Source organism: Thermobia domestica, chromosome 6 (genome assembly GCF_964235325.1).
Source record: "Thermobia domestica chromosome 6, izTheDome1.hap1.1, whole genome shotgun sequence".
Taxonomy (NCBI): Eukaryota; Metazoa; Arthropoda; class Insecta; order Zygentoma; family Lepismatidae; genus Thermobia; species Thermobia domestica.
The window spans coordinates 287654911-287674625 of NC_137459.1; positions in this window are offsets into that span (position 1 = coordinate 287654911).

A 19715-nucleotide genomic window follows, 5' to 3' on the forward strand; every position below is an offset into this window, starting at 1 on the left:
AAAATAGTTCTTAGTGCTATCTCAGTGGACCACTTTATATGAAGTACAGTTTGGAAGATGAGGGAGAAGGGCGAAAATCTGAACGTACGTGGTACAGTTAGACAAAAAAAATCTATGGCACATATATGTGCATGTACTGAAGGGTCAAGCGATCATCTTTTATAATAGAGTCAATATGTTCGTAGTTTTCTCAGGTATGTAAAAATCTTTTAAAATATTTATACAAAAAATGTAACTACATATAGTAAAAGTAACAATGAAAGAAAAAATGAATAATAAATATAAATAGTAAATACAAACTATATACAGAGCGTTTCCAAAAACCGTTTACAACGCTTGATAGGTGATTTCACTCATAAAGATAAGGCAAAAACTAATCTGGTAACACGAATAAACATTTCCTAGAATTTCAGAGATGAAGCTTGTCAAAAGTGCAGAAATGAACTTTTGGAGCTGAAGTCTCCGAAACTTCCGGTGACAGAGCTCTGGCGACATGTTATGTTATGACCCATCCAGAAAATGCATGATTCAGAATTATTTAGTAGTTGCTAAGGGGCTATTCAAGAAAAGTAAGAGAGCCACGGATATTCCATTAGGAGAGGTGAAATCGATCGATGACGTATGGAATGATGTCCCACTAATTAGTATATATCAGTTGGCAGAATCTTGCAGCTCTTGAAGGAACTTCAGTAAAAATAAAGCTAAACTAAGGAGGTCTACCTAAGATGCGAATTTTTGTAGAAACGGATTACGACAATAGGTAAATGTTCTTCCCTTAATTTACAACGATATAAGTTTATTTATTTTATCGAACTATCATCAAGAGCTACTACTGATTAAAGAAAATCATTCATAATTGCAAACTACAACTATGCCCTTTGGGTTAGAGGAGACAAGTGGTTAAAATACAGTCTGTTAAACTAAAATGCATCGTGATATAGTCCACTTGTATCATTATTCAACGTCATAGGTATTACTCTATTTCCTTAAATGTCAGTTACGGAGCTGAAAGTTACAATTGGCGACAATAGACATGTAAAATTTTACATTGCCAAAAATGCTAGAACAAGTGTGGCCAAAAACTTACTAAAAGGAGGTCAAATGAGTCCAATTTGGGGAGTGGGTTAGAGCAAAGACGATAAAGAATTGGAGGCTTAATACTACCCGCGAAGCTAATACTATAAAGTTCTTACATTGTATTATTATTATTTTTAATATACTGCTTATTCTAGCTTTCGAGCTACATATAACTTAAATGAAAATGACATCAGGCCAGTGCAAATCCTTGTAATTTCTAACCTTTTTCATAGTTTCAGTAATAAATTACTACCTTCATCAAAAACGTTATCTGCTATATGATGTAGTTTCTTCAACATAACATGCATGGCAAGTCAAAATAATGGACTCAATTTCAGAAATTTATTCTGTGAAACCAAATAAACATGTGTTATTATAAAATATGTGCTTCGAAACATGTAAACTTATAGGGCCTTATGCAGAGTCGTTTTGACGTATGATTAGCGTCATACTAAAGGCCTGACTACTGCAGGAAACATAATATGACTCTTTAGTATGGCACTAATAACGCGTCAAAACGACTTTGCATAAGGCCCTTAAAGTTTAATTTCCATGCAATATTTTCACTTTCTACCGCTAGGAGTCAGCAGCGAGAATAAAATTAATTGCTGATATTGACCACAACATGCTACCATCAGGAGATTGACTATCAGCTTGAAAAAGAAATGAAATATTTGAGTTTTACGTCCCACGGTTATGCCGGTTAGGCTAAAGGAGACGGTGATGGTGAGTAATGAATGAATTGGTGGAATGAAGAAAGTGGGAGGAAACGGGAGAACCCCGAGAAAATCCACGCACACAGTGTTTGGCTATCGGCTTGATGTGTGCTGTGTTATGCGAGGTGCTCACATAAAACACTTGTAATATGTTTGAAGAAAATTTTGACAGTTTACCTTTCTTAGCAAATGTCTTAGAATAACATGTTTATTAGATTTCACAGAATACATTTCTGAAATCGGGTAAATTATTTTGACTTGCCCTAAATATCTCTCCGAAAGTGTAACATATATTAGTAACATTAAGTGCTCGCTTTGGACAGGTTTAATGTTTTAAGCGTCTTAGAAAGACACAGAAATTAGAAATCCACAAAGGAAAAGAAAATTTAACACCTACCATTTTACGCTACAACACTGCTAATTTTGTTGCTATTAATGCTGTATAGTAGAACTCCAATTATCCGAATCAATTGGGACAGTACCCTATTCGGATAATTGGATTTTTTTTTTCGAAAAGAGGGTCTATTTTAATTAACAACTGTATGTACAGTATGCTACATTACGCCTATATATGTTGAAAAAGGGAGAGAAAACTATTTTTTTTTAAAAGAAAATGAGCTTTTTATTAAATAAACGAAAAGTGCTGTACAATAGTGCAGTATGTACTGTACCGTGTAGTATAGGTCGCGCTGCGCCTACATTAGCTTCGCGGAGGGAAGGACAATAACGCGTGTAGATAGAATCATTATTTTACGAATCGCAATACGTTTCCCTCTTAATGTTATTTTTTCTGAAATTTTGAAAGCGATTCGGATAGCCGAAGTTCGGATAATTGGAATTTTACTGTATTACTTTTGTCTCTCAATAAAAACTATGTAAATTAAAGGCAATTGAAGATTGTATGTCCTCTGTTAGAGAGCAAGGAATATCTCAAAACAAAGCGGAATTGTAGATGAATAGTCAGGCTGTACCAAATTTCACAAAATTAAATCCCCACGTTAAGCGGGTTTGCATATCCAGGCTCCTAACTATGAAAACATTTACGCTCACTCCAACCTCAATCATTTCACGAATTCAACCTGTTTTACGTATGTTATTAGGACATAATATCGATTGTGATTTATTCTAAAAACACTTTTATACATTGCAAGAGCTGTAACGTCCAAATATTTACTGAGAACTCATAGTCGTATCGGAATAAACAAAAGCGAGTATGGAACAGTAAACTGCTTTCACAAGAGGCAAAAGAAGATGTGCAAAGGCATACAAAACGGTCGAGTGGTTTGGGTCGATACACTATCAATCACATGTTTGTGTATTCAAACCCGGTAGTAAGTTGTTTCTTTTTTTTAGTGTCTTCCTATTTTCATCCGGAGGCTGAAAATATTTCTTTGAGTAACTCATTGAAAACTTCTTTTGTTTCAAATTCGATTAGAACGGAACATTGTATGAATTGCGAATCTTAAATCCATAGCAAAAAAAAAAAAAGTATACTCACTACTCCATTATCCTCTGATTTGTAACGAAAAACTATTTATAAACAGTGGTGACTTCAGAAAATTGTCCTCGGGGGGAATTTCAATATGCGGGTGGAGGGCAAACATTGGTAGTCCACATTGAGCACGATCGAATATATGGTCCTGAAGGCGGAAATTTCTTAGCTCGAAAGGGGTCTCAAATTCTCCGTCAAATCACGTCTTGAAAGTATCATTGCTTAAAAGCTTTTCGCAGCAAATATAATATTACACTTGTTTCTCGTTCTACATTTAGAATTGGTAAAATCATAACTTACAGAGGATTATAATAAAAGCATAAAAATTACAATACCAATCATGTATAAATTATCCTGTAAGTTACCAACTTTGGGTCAGATTAAAACAAAAAAAAATGTTTTCGGATTGCACTTAGAAGTAAGTTCTCTCTATATAATCCTGATTGGAAAGCCATGTATAACTCTAATTAATTAATCAATATTTATACAAATATTTTTTTATTTTACTATTTTTACTATTCAATATTATATACACTTCATTTCCAAAATCAAAATCTCGAAAATGTATATTGTACGAGTGCAGATTCGGAAATAAATGATTATTTATCATATATATTGGTCTCTATTCGAAATTCTATTTAATCGAATCCGACAAGAACACAGACAGAAACATTGAGAACAGGTGAAAAAAAAATAGAGAAAAAGGTGCTGTACCCGGCTTAGACCCGAACTTAGTTCGAAAAGTACTTTATAAGCCGAACGCCTTAGGCCACTCGGCTATGGTAACAACTAGTGACTGTAGCAAAGGCTTCGAGTAGTAGATCTTATTACAGAATAACGTTTTCTATTGCCTAAAATTTAAACCTAATTTACTTTGATATAATATATCTATTAATTTGTTTCATGAACACGTTTTCGTTACTTTGATGAATGATGTATGTTGTTGATATAGATTCTATTACACGTTCTTTCGTAAATATTATAGAAAGTATCAGGGTTATTTATGATCTTTCATGGAAATTGACTGGCGCATGCGCAGTACACAGACAGTTCAATTGGAAGGCGAGGAAGAAAACGCAAACACACTGTTAGAATGTTTTCCTCACAAGCAGTAGTTCCCAACCGAGGGACGGCGGGACGCACTTCCTTCTCCTGGGGTGGCGTGAAGGGTTTACAAAGTCGCTTTGTTGTGTTATATTTCTTGAATGATTATGCACAATATACAGTCACATCTTCGACCCCTTTGGAAGTGATAAATCGTAGTATAAATAAATCGTCCTCCACACACAGTGATTGTTGCTTTTCCAAGATTATAAACTGGAACACTTTTTATTTCATTAGAATATAAAAGTTTCCATGGGAGGGGTTACAACCCCCTGGGTCTTTGATATGTCACCGCCTAAACTGTAACTTTCAAGTTAGAATCGAAAAATGGAGACATGTGACCTACTAAAGATATTTTTAGTTCATTTTCATAAATAAAATATCCACAATTACAATGACAGTAAATGCTAAGTAATTATTGTAAATGTTTGTACTTTCATTTTCCCTCTTTCTTCTCAACTGAGCTTGAAAAATGTAAAAATGGGAGGTTAAGAATTTCAAATATTACGTATATTTTAGCGTATTACGAAATTATAATTAATAGAATCCGGCAGGATCACAAACAGAAACGTCAGGAAGAGGTAAAACCAAATTGTACTGTCGTGGGATTCGAACTACTCTTGAATGGTGCCTCAGAATCTCTAGCCGAATGCCTTAGTCCACTCGGCTAATGTCACAAGTTGAAAATATAGTAAGCGTGTTCGTGTTCAATCTTTTGTTACAGTATGAAATTTATTTTGTATTCTCTGAAGTTTAAGCCTATTTTAGCCTGATGTAATAGTCTGTTGAAATTGTTTTATGTTTACGTTATTCTTTACTTTGACGAATGATGATGTTAATATAGGTTCTATTACGTATTCGTTCATAAATATTACAACAATTGTCAGGATTATTTATGATCTTTAATGAAAACTGACTGGTGCATGCGCAGTAGAAACAGAAAGATGCACTTTACCGACATTTGTCATACACGCCAGAACGCAAATTTCTAACAGATTCTGAAAATGCCTCGCTCTAAAGGTTCTGGAGAACTGTCTGTTGCTCTGAGAGGAGAAATCATAGGCCGAGCAAAAATGGGACAAACTGTGCCTCAGATTGCTAGAGATCTGGGATGTGACAAGAAAACGGTCAAGAAATGGGTTCAGCGACATGAAGAAGGTGGTGAATGGTTCAGGTCTCGGTCAAGAAGTGGAAGGCCAAAAGTGACAACTGCAGCTCAAGATCAAGCTTTAGTTACAGAAGTAATGAACAAACCTCTACGCCACACGTCAATCCTCTTGGACAAAGCCAGAGAATATAATTGTTCTCACGAAACAATAAGAAGAAGATTATTTGGGGCTGGTCTACACTGTTCAAGACCCGCTAGGAAGACTCTCCTGACTGAAACTCACAAGGCCAGACGAATGGAATGGGCACAGAATAACATAAGCCAACCTCAGTCATATTGCGACTTAGTCATCTGGACCGACGAGAAGGTTTTCAAGTCTAACCAACAAGGCAGAGTTATATTGTATAGACCGCGCGGAACCAGGTATGCTGAACAAAATATTATCAGAACTTCTTGTTCAGGACGAATATCAGCACACTTTTGGGGATACATGACGGCTGCTGGTCCTGGAGATTTGGTTGCGGTGCCTGAGAGAATGAACAGCAGTGTTTACATTAATATACTCGAAAATACGTTGTTACCGTCCTTCGAAAGAAACTTCCCCAAACAGGAAGAATATATATTTATGCATGACAACAGTGCTGTTCACACTTCCCGGCAAACACGAGAATGGCTAAGTGAACATCCAGAGTTAATTTGTATTGAGTGGCCCCCTCTATCCCCAGATTTGAACCCAATTGAACATCTCTGGGCCTACATGGTGCAAGAATGGGAAGAGACACGTGAAGACAGAGACCAAACGTTTCTTCAAAATCATGTTATGGAACTGTGGCAACATTTTCGTGACACACCGTCGTATTGCTCGAGACTTGTATCTAGTATCCCCTCCAGACTTCAAGAAGTTATTGACTCTGGAGGTGATTACACGAAGTACTAGTGTGTTATTTTTTGTGTAAACATTTATTTAAGTTTCATTTATTTATTATATTTTTTCAAGAGCAATACTTTCGTTCTTCATTCTTTTCCTTTGCTTGTTTACTTATTAGTTCGTTAAAACGTTAAGGAAGAGTAGTATATCTTCAAAAAGTATTTGTGAATTTACTTTGAACGTTTCTAAGAATACATTTATTTTTTTTTTCTTACTCTATATCATGCCCAATATTACTTTCATTTCAGTTAATTAATAACTTTATTTTACATCTCGGATAAAAGTATTATTGCCTTTTTAACGATGTTTTTCCTTTTGATTGTGTAATTTCTAGTTTCATTGAATTATCTCAATTCGAATGAATAAATCACATTTTGTTTATTGTCCCTTCCTTAGCTAGGTTCGAATTCGAGAACAATGTGGTGTAATTTAGGTTCTTTATTCTTCATATTGTGCAGTAATGACAATATTAATTATTTTTCATGAGTCCAGTTGATCAGTGAGAACTTGGACAAACATTAACCTGGTGATTCTTTAAGCAATGACAAGTGTAAAATTCATTTTAGCTGTTCTTTATACTTCACAGCGATGAAACATTCTAACAGTGTGTTAGCGTTTTCTTCTTCGCCTTCCAATTGAACTGTCTGTGTACTGCGCATGCGCCAGTCAATTTCCATGAAAGATCATAAATAACCCTGATACTTTCTATAATATTTACGAAAGAACGTGTAATAGAATCTATATAACAACATACATCATTCATCAAAGTAACGAAAACGTGTTCATGAAACAAATTAATAGATATATTATATCAAAGTAAATTAGGTTTAAATTTTAGGCAATAGAAAACGTTATTCTGTAATAAGAACTACTACTCGAAGCCTTTGCTACAGTCACTAGTTGTTACCATAGCCGAGTGGTCTAAGACGTTCGGCTTGTAAAGTACTTTTCGAACTAAGTTCGAGTCTCCGCCGAGTACAGCACCTTTTTCTCTCTTTTTTCACCTGTTCTCAATGTTTCTTTCTGTGTTCTTGTCGGATTCGATTAAATAGAATTTCGAATAGAGACCAATATATATGATAAATAATCATTTATTTCCGAATCTGCACTCGTACAATATACATTTTCGAGATTTTGATTTTGGAAATGAAGTGTATATAATATTGAATAGTAAAAATAGTAAAATAAAAAAATATTTGTATAAATATTGATTAATTAATTAGAGTTATACATGGCTTTCCAATCAGGATTATATAGAGAGAACTTACTTCTAAGTGCAATCCGAAAACAATTTTTTTTTTTGTTTTAATCTGACCCAAAGTTGGTAACTTACAGGATAATTTATACATGATTGGTATTGTAATTTTTATGCTTTTATTATAATCCTCTGTAAGTTATGATTTTACCAATTCTAAATGTAGAACGAGAAACAAGTGTGATATTATATTTGCTACGAAAAGCTTTTAAGCAATGATACTTTCAAGACGTGATTTGACGGAGAATTTGAGACCCTTTTCGAGCTAAGAAATTTCCGCTTTCAGGACCATATATTCGATCGTGCTCAATGTGGACTACCTATGTTTGCCCTCCACCCGCATATTGAAATTCCCCCCCGAGGACAATTTTCTGAAGTCACCACTGTTTATAAATAGTTTTTCGTTACAAATCAGAGGATAATGGATTAGCGAGTATACTTCATTTTTTTTTTTTTTTTGCTATGGATTTAAGATTCGCAATTCATACAATGTTCCGTTCTAATCGAATTTGAAACAAAAGAAGTTTTCAATGAGTTACTCAAAGAAATATTTTCAGCCTCCGGATGAAAATAGGAAGACACTTAAAAAAGAAACAACTTACTACCGGGTTTGAACACACAAACATGTGATTGATAGTGTATCGACCCAAACCACTCGACCGTTTTGTATGCCTTTGCACATCTTCTTTTGTCTCTTGTGAAAGCAGTTTACTGTTCCATACTCGCTTTTGTTTATTCCGATACGACTATGAGTTCTCAGTAAATATTTGGACGTTACAGCTCTTGCAATATATAAAAGTGTTTTTAGAATAAATCACAATCGATATTATGTCCTAATAACATACGTAAAACAGGTTGAATTCGTGAAATGATTGAGGTTGGAGTGAGCGTAAATGTTTTCATAGTTAGGAGCCTGGATATGCAAACCCGCTTAACGTGGGGATTTAATTTTGTGAAATTTGGTACATGTAGCCAACCCTTCATTGCTTACCCTAATTAAAACAAGGAAAAAGAAAGGAAATACACATCAAACTACTTAAAACTAAGTGCTCGATTACAAATGGACAAACTGTTTACAACACAAAAGTTGCTAGATGTACAAGTAAGTCGAAAAACATCATACAAAATAAGTAAAATTAAATTAAATAATTCACCAAAAAGAAAGCAGATCTCAAAACATAAGTCGCAGTCTTGAAATACGAATCCCCTAGATTTAGCGATTATCCCCCTAATTCGTAATATTTGCTGGAACGTTATACCACATGTGCAGAAATCACAATTATAATAACAATAAATAAAACTATCGAATGGCAATAGGAGAAAGTGAATAATTTATTTATGAAGTATTACGTGCAATTTATTTATGTACGATTCAATTTATTTTCTCATAGCTTTGACAATTTAGCATTTTCTGCAGTGTTCATTATCCAAAGTGTCCCCATTTTAGTAATAGTCACAGAGTAAGGTATTATGCATTTGTTGCTTCATTTCCGTGTTTATGCACTATATACAATCATTTATTGATTCATTTTTGTTTTAAATGAATAGCATCATGTTGTCTGAAAAGTATCGAGCCCTTGAAAGTCAAAATTGAGAATGCATTTATTCTAATTTGAAAATAATATTATGAGACGACATATGCATAATTTTGTTTGATAATCTTCCAGCAACACTATAATCCTTTCGCCATAGACTTTTGTGGTTTCTGATCAAAAAATTGTGACACGTGGTTTTCATAAGTCTCTCTTGAAACTAGCTTAACACCATCCAGGGAGCTCTGCAGAGACCCCCCCCCAAAAAAAAATCTTGCCAATTTCTTGCAATTTCTGAAAAAAATGTATGTGATCGTTAAAATGTATGTGATCTACGGTTATCAGCGTGATATGCATCACCTTTTTTTGTTGACCAGTTCCGGTCATTTCTTTGAATTATAAGGTACACTCGCACTAACTGTCGACAGTAGGTGATGTAAGCAGCATTAGTAATCTGTAATGTCCTTCCAATTCCACAAAGCGCACAGCATAACCTTTCTCGACTTCAGCGAAGGCTTTACTACAGGCTGTGGAGCTTTTCCTCTTTTCAATCACGATATTTCTCGCACATTGTTATCAAAAGTTATCTACTTTTTATCACTCATAATCAATCGCTTCAGAAATGTCTCGAGTTCGTTCGTTAAGTTTCAGTAGAGATTCACAGAAAGAAATTGTATCGAGTAAATGTTCATGTGGCACCCAAATATCGAACTTCTTTTATAACCAGATGATGATGATGGCATTTCGGTAGGAGGTAGAATGATTAGATGCATAAGATTTGCAGACGATATGGCGCTTGTTGCAGAATCTGAAAAGAAAATCAATAAAATGTTAGAAAACATGAGAAAGGGCTTTGAAGAATATGGGATGCAAATAAATGTTAGAAAGACAAAAGCCATGGTGATCGGAACGAAGGGGCCTCAAATATAAAAGTAGGAGGGGAGAAAATAGAACAAGTGAATAGTTTTCGATACCTGGGTAGTATTCTTAGTAATGACATGAAATGCGAACGTGAAATAAAAGCAAGGATAGGAATGGCGAAAGAAGCCTTTAAAAGAAAGAAAAGTCTGTTTTGTGGGACCTTGAACAAAGAGTTGAGAAAAAGACTCATAAAATGCTTCGTGTGGAGTGTTATACTGTATGGGGCGGAAACGTGAACATTACGTAAAGGTGACGAAAATCGACTGGAAGCCTTCGAAATGTGGATGTGGAGAAGAATGGAAAGAATTAGTTGGGTCGAGCGGAAAACGAATGAGAGAGTGTTAGAAATGGTGGGTGAGAAAAGAACACTTTTAGATATTATTAGGAAGAGGAAGAGAAACTGTTTGGGCCATTGCCTAAGAATAGATTGTATCATGAGGGACGTCCTAGAGGGTATGGTGGCGGGAAAGAGAGGGAGAGGGTGAAGGAGACTACTATTAATGGATGATATTAAAACAGAAAGATCATACGTGAAGACGAAAAGGTTAGCGGAGGACCGTGGAGCATGGAAGCTTCTCAGCTGCGGCAAGTGACCTGCCAACAAAGGCAGAATACCTATGATGATGATGATTCTTCAGAAGGCACAACAGTGTTTGGTAATGGTTTGTATCATTGGTATGTCATGACTGCTTAATTTCCGGTCTTGCTATGCTTTTGCCCAAATATAATTTACTTTTTCTGTGATTGATCTCCCACTGCGAGCAGTATCTTGTACATCAAGATTTCCACAACGAAAGCGACTGAACTATCTTCTGACAATTGATTTTCATAATGTATCTTGCTTATAAACAATACAGAAGTTTTTACAAGCCTGCGCAGCATTTGCGTCTTTATCAAAATAAAGTTGCAAAATGTAGTGCAGTCTTGAAGAAAGTTTACTCATACTCGCGGCGAATTACATTACGCCTGATTCTAAGACACTCATCAGCTTATATATGACTAGTAGCATTAACTGTCTGTTGTCAAAAGAACTTAAGTCGGACTCGCTGTGGCTTATATACCCTAAGTTTCAGCAGTTCACAAACTCTAAGTCCTACGCAACACCCTGAATACTTTTTCCGCCATGTGATATACAGATTTTTCCTATTGAGAAATAGTACTTGTTAAATAAATTATAGCAGCATAGTATAACGTGTTTGAGGGAAAATGGATTGTGCAGAAATCCTGAGAATTGCTCTAATTGACATGCTAAATTAGAGCAAATATAGCACACGATATACAGGAAGCTCGGAAAGAAGACCAAACAATTTTGGAAATCTCTCTCTCTCTCTATATATATATATATATATATGGTGTTTCAAAACAACACCGACAACGTTTGGGAGGTAATTCCTGACACCAAAATAGGACAAAAAGTATAGATCAACCTGGGTGCACAAATGCTTCCTTTCGGAGTTATAGACTGCCGACAATGCGAAAAAGTGAAATTTAAAGGTCCATAAGTCCAAAACTACTGGACTTACGGTAGTAGAGTCAAGACTTCACTTAGGAACTAGTATGTGTTCTATCCAAAAATCCATGTTTCGGAATCCTAAGGTACTCACGCAACATTTAAAGAGGCAGTTTGGCAACGGGCAGATAATTTCAAGTACTCACCAACTACCTTCTTAAAAATTGTTACTGAAGCACCGGAGGATTCCGAAACATGGATATTTGGATAGGCCACATAGTAGTTCCTAAGTGAAGTCTTGAGTCGACTGCGGTAGGGGGGGCCGCGGTGGCTCAGTGGTAGAGCGTTCACCTCTGGTGCTTGAGGTCCCGGGTTCGATCCCAGCCCCCGCCAAGTGAACCTTGTGGTGGACAAACACCGTGTGCGTGGGTTTTCTCGGGGTTCTCCCGTTTCCTCCCACTTTCTTCATTCCACCATTTCATTCATTACTCATCATCACCGTCTCCTTTAGCCTAACCGGCATAACCGTGGGACGTAAAACTCAAAGATTTCATTTCATTTTTTTCGACTGCGGTAGGTCCCATATTTTTGGAGCTATATATATATACCAGCATAAGTACACAATAACGTCATTTCTTTGCTGTGAACCGCTAAAAGTTGGTCGGAACAACAAAGTAGTCATAACTTGAGAACAGTATGTCGGGTCAAGACCACTGAAAGAATACAGCTATTATTTTGTGTTATATCAGCATTACTTCGGTATTGTTTCTGAACACTGTGAATAACTTACCCGGTCACAGAAAAAGCTAATGGAAAAGATTTAAGATATATTCAACTCTTCATGATCTGCGTCGGTAAGTGTGTTAACGCGAGGGTTATTTTATTGTCACTCTGAATCCCTACGAATTGTATTGCCTATACCTAAATAATCCTGCCCATAGTTCAGACATAAGTTCTAGTATCAAAATATGAAGTTTCACTTCATTTCGTTTTAGTCATTGAAGCTAACTTGCTAGAACTTATTCCATTCTACAGACCATGAGGCAGATTAATCTATAAATGATGGAAATAGTGGCCCAATCTAGATTAGGTACTAAAATGATGAAAGCCTGTCACAACTTCTCTTTATTATGTGGTCAGCAAGCTTAAACAGTAATCAACCAAAAATATGAAAAAAATATATAGGGATTTTCGAATAAAAATTCAACTAAAGGAAATTTATCCGGAAAAGTAAACTACTCCGTGTGGATATTTTCATAAGAAATGATTTACACATTATAGTTACTAGCTGAAATGCTCATTCTTCGCACGGGAACAATAAGTATATGGGAAATATTTGAATAACCTTCCGCTTAGAATACGCATTTCCTCTTTTGACATACATTTTGAAACACCCTATGCCCATAGAATAAAATCGTTAATCGAAGTGACATTATATATATATATATATTAAACACCTTTACGTAGATACTATGTTCCAAAAAGTTATTTCAAACGGTTTAGTCGTTTTCCAGACCCCAAAAGCTATGAATACTTTGTTAGTATTCCGAACATTAGTATCAATCATTTTGAATATTGTTTTAAGACATTCCTTCCACTTCCCTTAGGAGTGCTAGGGCTCTTACCCTACTGAGAGCTGAATTTGGACTTAAACGACATCGGTACTGCTACCAATTCTCAGCAACATTGAAATCTTTTGATTTGAGAATAATATCGGTCGGTCTATATTATTTTTACATACCACATCTGCTCCCGGGTGCTAATGAGGGCTGAAATTAGACCTAACGACTCGGATTCGACCCAGCGACATAGAAAACTATGAATTCGACACAAATGTCGGTCATTTTTGATCATTTTTATACGTCACCCTCACCCGCTCAGGCTAAGTATGCCAGGATGTCCTATTCCAAGTGAAAGTTACATTTGGATCTAATGGGCATCGGATCTGTCACCAATCAACTCAGGGACTCCGGACTTTATGGATTTGAGAAGAATATTAATTATTTTCGATTTTTTTTTTTACCTGTCACCATTTTACGCCTTTAAGGTGCAAATGTGGACTGAAATTCAATTTTAACGGGATCGGAAGTGACACCGAAAACTGAATGAATTCGACACTAAGTTGGTCATTTTCTATCATTTTTATACATCACCCTTCACACTGAGAAAAAATGTAGGTGTCGTACTTAAAAAGGTAGGTTACATGCGTAATTCCTGTAGTTTTTGGACTTAACGTACAGCGGACTTATAACTGAAAACGCACGGTTTATAATATTTTCTATATAAGTATTCCATCTATACGTACTTTCCGTATGAAACAATACAGGCGGTTAGGTTCTTACATACAAATGGACGTATATAACATATAGCTGAGGAATCTAACATAAGTATATGCATGTGATATTTGGAAAACTGTTAGATGTCAGACATCCTGCAACGACATGATATAATATCTAAGTGCAGTGCGTATGTAGCATATGGATAACGTATGCTCGATACTGATTTCTGAAGGAAGCAAGAGGATTCCGTATATTTGTACAATATGCTGTGCTGTCTGGAGAAATGGTTTTTCTCGAGTTATATATATATATATATATATATATATATATATATATATATATATATATATATATATATATATAATGAGTCGTTTTTAAAAAAAAAGTTTGAAAAGAAACTAACCTCCAAGAGTATCCATACCCTTTGCTGCTTGCCTAATTAGAAATGACGTATCCTGTGTTGTGAGGTTATTACTAATTTATTTCAGAAATATGAACATAATTGACTGAGACAGATTAATCAATTTTGACAAGATCGCCTGAAAAAAAAAAAAAAAACACCTTCAAGAGTAAATTAATTCTTATGGAGATTTCCAGAATAAATGATTATGTCATATTATTAGATTAGTTATGAAATATTTATTTATGAAACACCGACAAAATCATCTTAATCGTTTTTGAGAAAATTGCCTGGGTGAAACTTACCCAAGTGTAAACTACACCTTCGGCATTGTTAAATATGGTTTCTTAAATTCGAGAAAAAAAAAAATCGTTTTTGAGAACATCCGATTCTTACTTGTGCACCGAGTAATACATTCCTAAAAGTGAGTTTTCGATTTTCTCAAATCACTTTGAGAAATAATGACGCGAGGAATTATGTTTCATTTCTGAGGGTGCAAATGCTTTCTCAAATTTGAGAAAAATGTATTTTAAAAATTGAAAAAAATGAAATAAAATCTTTAAGTTTTACGTCCCACAGTTATGCCGGTTAAGCTAAAGGAGAAGGTGATGATGAGAGATGAGTGAAATGGTGGAATGAAGAAAGTAGGAGGAAACGGGAGAACCCCGAGAAAACCCACGAGCACGGTGTTTGTCCACCACAAAGTCCACACGGCGCGAGCTGGGATCGAACCAGGGACCCCAGGCACTGGAGGTGAACGCTCTACCACTGAGCCACCGCGCCCCGAAAATTGAAAATGCAACATCTGAGGTAATGAGGCATATAAACCCCATTTTAAGAAACACATTTCTCAAAATAATTTGAGAATTGTCTTTCTGCAAAGTGAGAAACGGTGCACAGAAACAGGGTTCTTAAATACCATAAGGAGAAGGAGAAAGGGTATATAAACAAAATATAAACATGCAAAAAAATCAAACTATTAGTACATACAGAATTTATATTATATAAACATCTACAGTTATATTATTTAAAATATAACACATTTAAACTTTCATTTCAACGAAATAAAATCAAAACGAAACATTTGTTTTACAACAAACCCCCAAAAATAGGCAGATAAATTCTGTAAAAACAGCCAAGAAACGAACGTCCACATTTTCACTACACGATTATTATCCATCTTTATCACTGTCTCCCTTAGCCTTGGAGCACAATCTTGAGGCGTTAAACTAAAAAAAGAAGAAGAAGAAGAAGAAGTCTTTGAGTTTTATGTCCAACAGTAGTGTCGGTTAGGCTAAAGGAGACGATGATGATGGAAATGAATGAGGTAGTGGAATGAAGAAAGTGGGAATAAACGGGAGAATCCCGAGAAAACCCGCGTACACTGTGTTTACCAACCACAAAGTCTACTTGCTATGAGCTGGGATCGAACTAAGAGCCTCAAGCACCAGATGTGAACGCTCTTCCACTTAGCTACTGGGGCCCCTACGTTGAATTAAGAACAAATGGTTACATTACTATATGCAGTGTGCGAATTTACGGGGGTGCCAGGGATTTCTCCTCTGAGAAAAATGTATCGCCCCTGGAAAAGAAAATTTTCACCAGTGGCAGGGATAACTTTTCAAATTACACACACACACACATACACACATATATATATATATATATATATAGTATACGTGGCGTGACGACTGGATGTGTAAATGGGTTAAATTTAGCCCTCAACTTGGGAAAAATATTCGGTGCAGATTGATTATACGGATCCACATATTTGTAAATTTTACAGAACAAATCACGCACTATTTCATTCTCATTTTTAAGAAATGAGAAAATTTCATAAATGGGAACCTGAAAATTTGCCTTGAGCTCACAATCGAAAACATGTTTGAAAATAATGACATTTTGTCTGAATATGAGACATTTTGTTTCAATAAAAAAATACTTATTTTGTTTTGAACATATATTTTATCATTTCTGAACAAGGAAATTTTTAAGAGTATTTTTTTCTTTCTTCCTTTTTAGGAGAAGTGATTTATGCCATATTATAAGATTAATAATGAAACATTTATTTCTGAAATATGAACGAAACCCTCTCAGTCGTTTAGATAAAATCACTCCCGCAAAAATCGAAAACTACCCATTGTGCGTTTTTTTTTTGAATCAATAGTTGATGCAACATTGTCAGGTTAGCAATGAATATTTATTTATATGCTGTGAATAAAATTGCTTGTTTCTTTTTTGAGAAAATGACCCGGAAACTCTCACTGTCATGAGTTTTCTTTTGTGTGTGTGTGAACAAACGAATTATGTCATATTGCCAGATTATTAACGAAATGTTTATTTAAAAAATATGAACAAAATAATTTGAGTATTTTTTCATCATTTTTTAAAAAAAAGAATCGTTCTAAAAGAACTCATCGCTGAGAGTAAACCACCCAATCTGATTTTTTCTCACAGTAATGACTTATGCCAAAGTATATAGTTGTTAATGAAATATTTATGTATGAATGTAAAGAAAATCATTATAGCCATTTCCGAGAAAATTGAAATTTTTCAATTTTTACTCTTCAGTTCACAACCCTTTATTTCTGGGCAGGAAGAAAAATCACCCCTAAGATAATCTTACACAAACCCTAAGTTTAAAATTTGGTACGATACGATGAACGATATGGTACCTAAAATAGTGAACACATTTAGGCCGTTTCGAATAGACGGACAGACATCAAAAAATCACATTTTTTTTTGGTATGGGAGGCTGTGAAACATGCAAATCTGTGGAAATCTGTAATTCAATTCCTTTTCACGTTCATTATACTTACTTTTCTATCATCGGCCGAAAGTAAAAGTGAAAGTTACGATATTTACTTCTCAATTCATTCCAGACCGCTTCGCCATTTCGATGATTTTTGACGCCTAACTTGACCCTTATCTGTCTCAGGATCTTGTCATGTTACTCTTGTTAAAATGCCTAAAGAGGGAAGAGGGTGTCCACAATTTATGCGAGAAATCGAGTATCTCACTGTCCTCTCAACTTAGGAAGATGAAACTTAGGATAGCCCTATGCATTCTTTACTAAAATAATACAATTCGTGCTCCAGCGGTCCTGAAAATTCCGTCTTTTAAAAGGAGTCGAGGGGGAATCTTCTATTATTAAAAAAAATAATAAGATAAGAATCTTTGTCCGCCAACTCCTCCTAAAAGGCTGTTCCGATTCTGATTATTGTTTTATTACTTTGATTAAGGTGCCTAGACTAAAGGGGAAGCGGAGGTTTCAAACTTATACAAAAAATGGAATATCTCACAATGCTCTTAACAAAAAAGTGAAACTTGGTATGCATATTATTTACTAAAATAATAGGGCTCGTGGGTCAGTGCTTTTAGAAATCCATGTTTTAAATTGCGGCAAGGGTGGCATCTTCTATGCATATATAAATTAATATAACTTTGATTGTTCGCGAACTCCTTTAAAACCGCTGGATCGACTTTAAACATTTCTGACACAGGATTGAACCATAGCCTAACTTGGACTTCTATCATGTTACTTTAGTTAAAATGCGTATCCTGAAGGGGGGACGGGTAGCTAAAAATTTATGTGAAAAACTGAATATTCCGCAATCCTTTCAACAAACAAGTGAAACTTGATACATAAATTCTTTATTAAAGTAATAGGACTCGCGTCCCAGTGTTTTTTTTAATCCTCTTTTTAAGGGGGTGCTAGGAAACATCTTATATGCTTGTAAAATTTAATGTAACGGGAATTGTCCTGCTAACTTCTCCTAGACCACTCATCTAACTTTGATAACTTTTTGTACCTAACTAGATCATAGCCTAACTATAGATTTTATCATGGTACTTGAGTTAAAATGCGTATCCTGAGGGGGGAACGAGAGATTCAAAATGTATGTGAAAAAACTCACAATAATCTAAACATAGGAAGATGAAACTTGGTACATAAATTGTTCATTTGAAATAATAGCATTAGCGAGCTATCGTTTTTTAAATTTTCTTTTTAAGGGGGGCAAGGAGGCATATTCTATGTATATAAAATTAATGTAGCGATGTTCGTGCGCAACCTCCTCCTAGATGCACTGATTTTGGTTACTTTTGGTACATGAGTATACCTTGGCCCACCTTATGTTTTAAACACGTTTTCGGCAAGGAATGAAAAGTGAGGGGTATGACATGTAAAAATATATTTAACATCTACTTTCTCCTAGAACGCTGCATCGATTTTGGTTATTTTTGGTACATGAGTGGACTCTGTCTCAACTTAGGTTTCAGTGCATTTTTGACAACGGGCGGAGAAATCACGTGGGGGTGACGTAAAATATAAGTTAATGGAAAACGACCCATATTAGTGTCTACTTCAATAGTAACATTTAAGACGTCATGGAAGACAAAGTTCAGCCCCATCGATATGGCCAGGGGTAGGAAGAGGATAACATGAAATATTAAAGAAAACGTTCGATAGTAGTGTTGAATCCTCCAATCCATGTGATGAATAATGACACTGCCGATGTCGTTTCAATCGAAATTCTTCCCCTATGAGTATCCAAAGGAGAGGATGGGGTTCAAACATTTGATATAAACACATTTTCCCGTGCGAAGAATGGATATTTCAGTCATTATTCCAATAAAAATATTTATTTTAGATTATATAAAGTAATTCTCCTATTTATTGATGAGCACAAGGAGTAAATCTTTCTAGTTTGTCAATAAAGCAAACATTTCAAACGCGTTTTAGATAACTTGCTATGGTTATAAAAAATAGCAAATACTAATAATAACAAAATAATAAATGATCAATTATTTTAGGTCTATGACTGGTAATATATATACAGGGTGGTCGTGCATCAATGACGGAAAATTCGGGAGATGAATCTACAGGTAAAAGCAAGCAAAAAATGTCATATGAACATTGGGTGAATGCGGCTTCGTTTGGACGCTAGAGGCGTCTGAAATGTCACCTTGCGAGGCGGTAATTAGCAATATCGCTAGAACGGAGAGAAATACGAATGTCGGCTCAAAAGATATGAAAGAAAACTCCATCCGAAGAATCCAATTATGCATAAGTGATGGCGAAACAGTGGCGGCACTAGAGGGGGAACAAAGAAAGTGAATGAAACATGGATAAAAGTGAACAATTTACACTGAAAAATTGTAGGAGGTGATTTTACATACCACATGCAGCAACAAATGATAATGCACAAAGGCAACAATGGCTACGTTGTAGGGACATTACGGGAGGCGGAATGTGGGAATACAGTATCTTTGTAACGGAAAGAAATAGGAATGTCGAGTCAAAATACATCAAAGGAAACCCCGTTCGAAGAATTCAATCATGCATAAGTGATGGTGAAACAGTGGCGGCGCCAGGGGCACAAACGAAGTGAATGCAACGCGGAGAAAAAGTGAACAATTTACACTGAAAAATTGTAGGCTGGGATGTTACT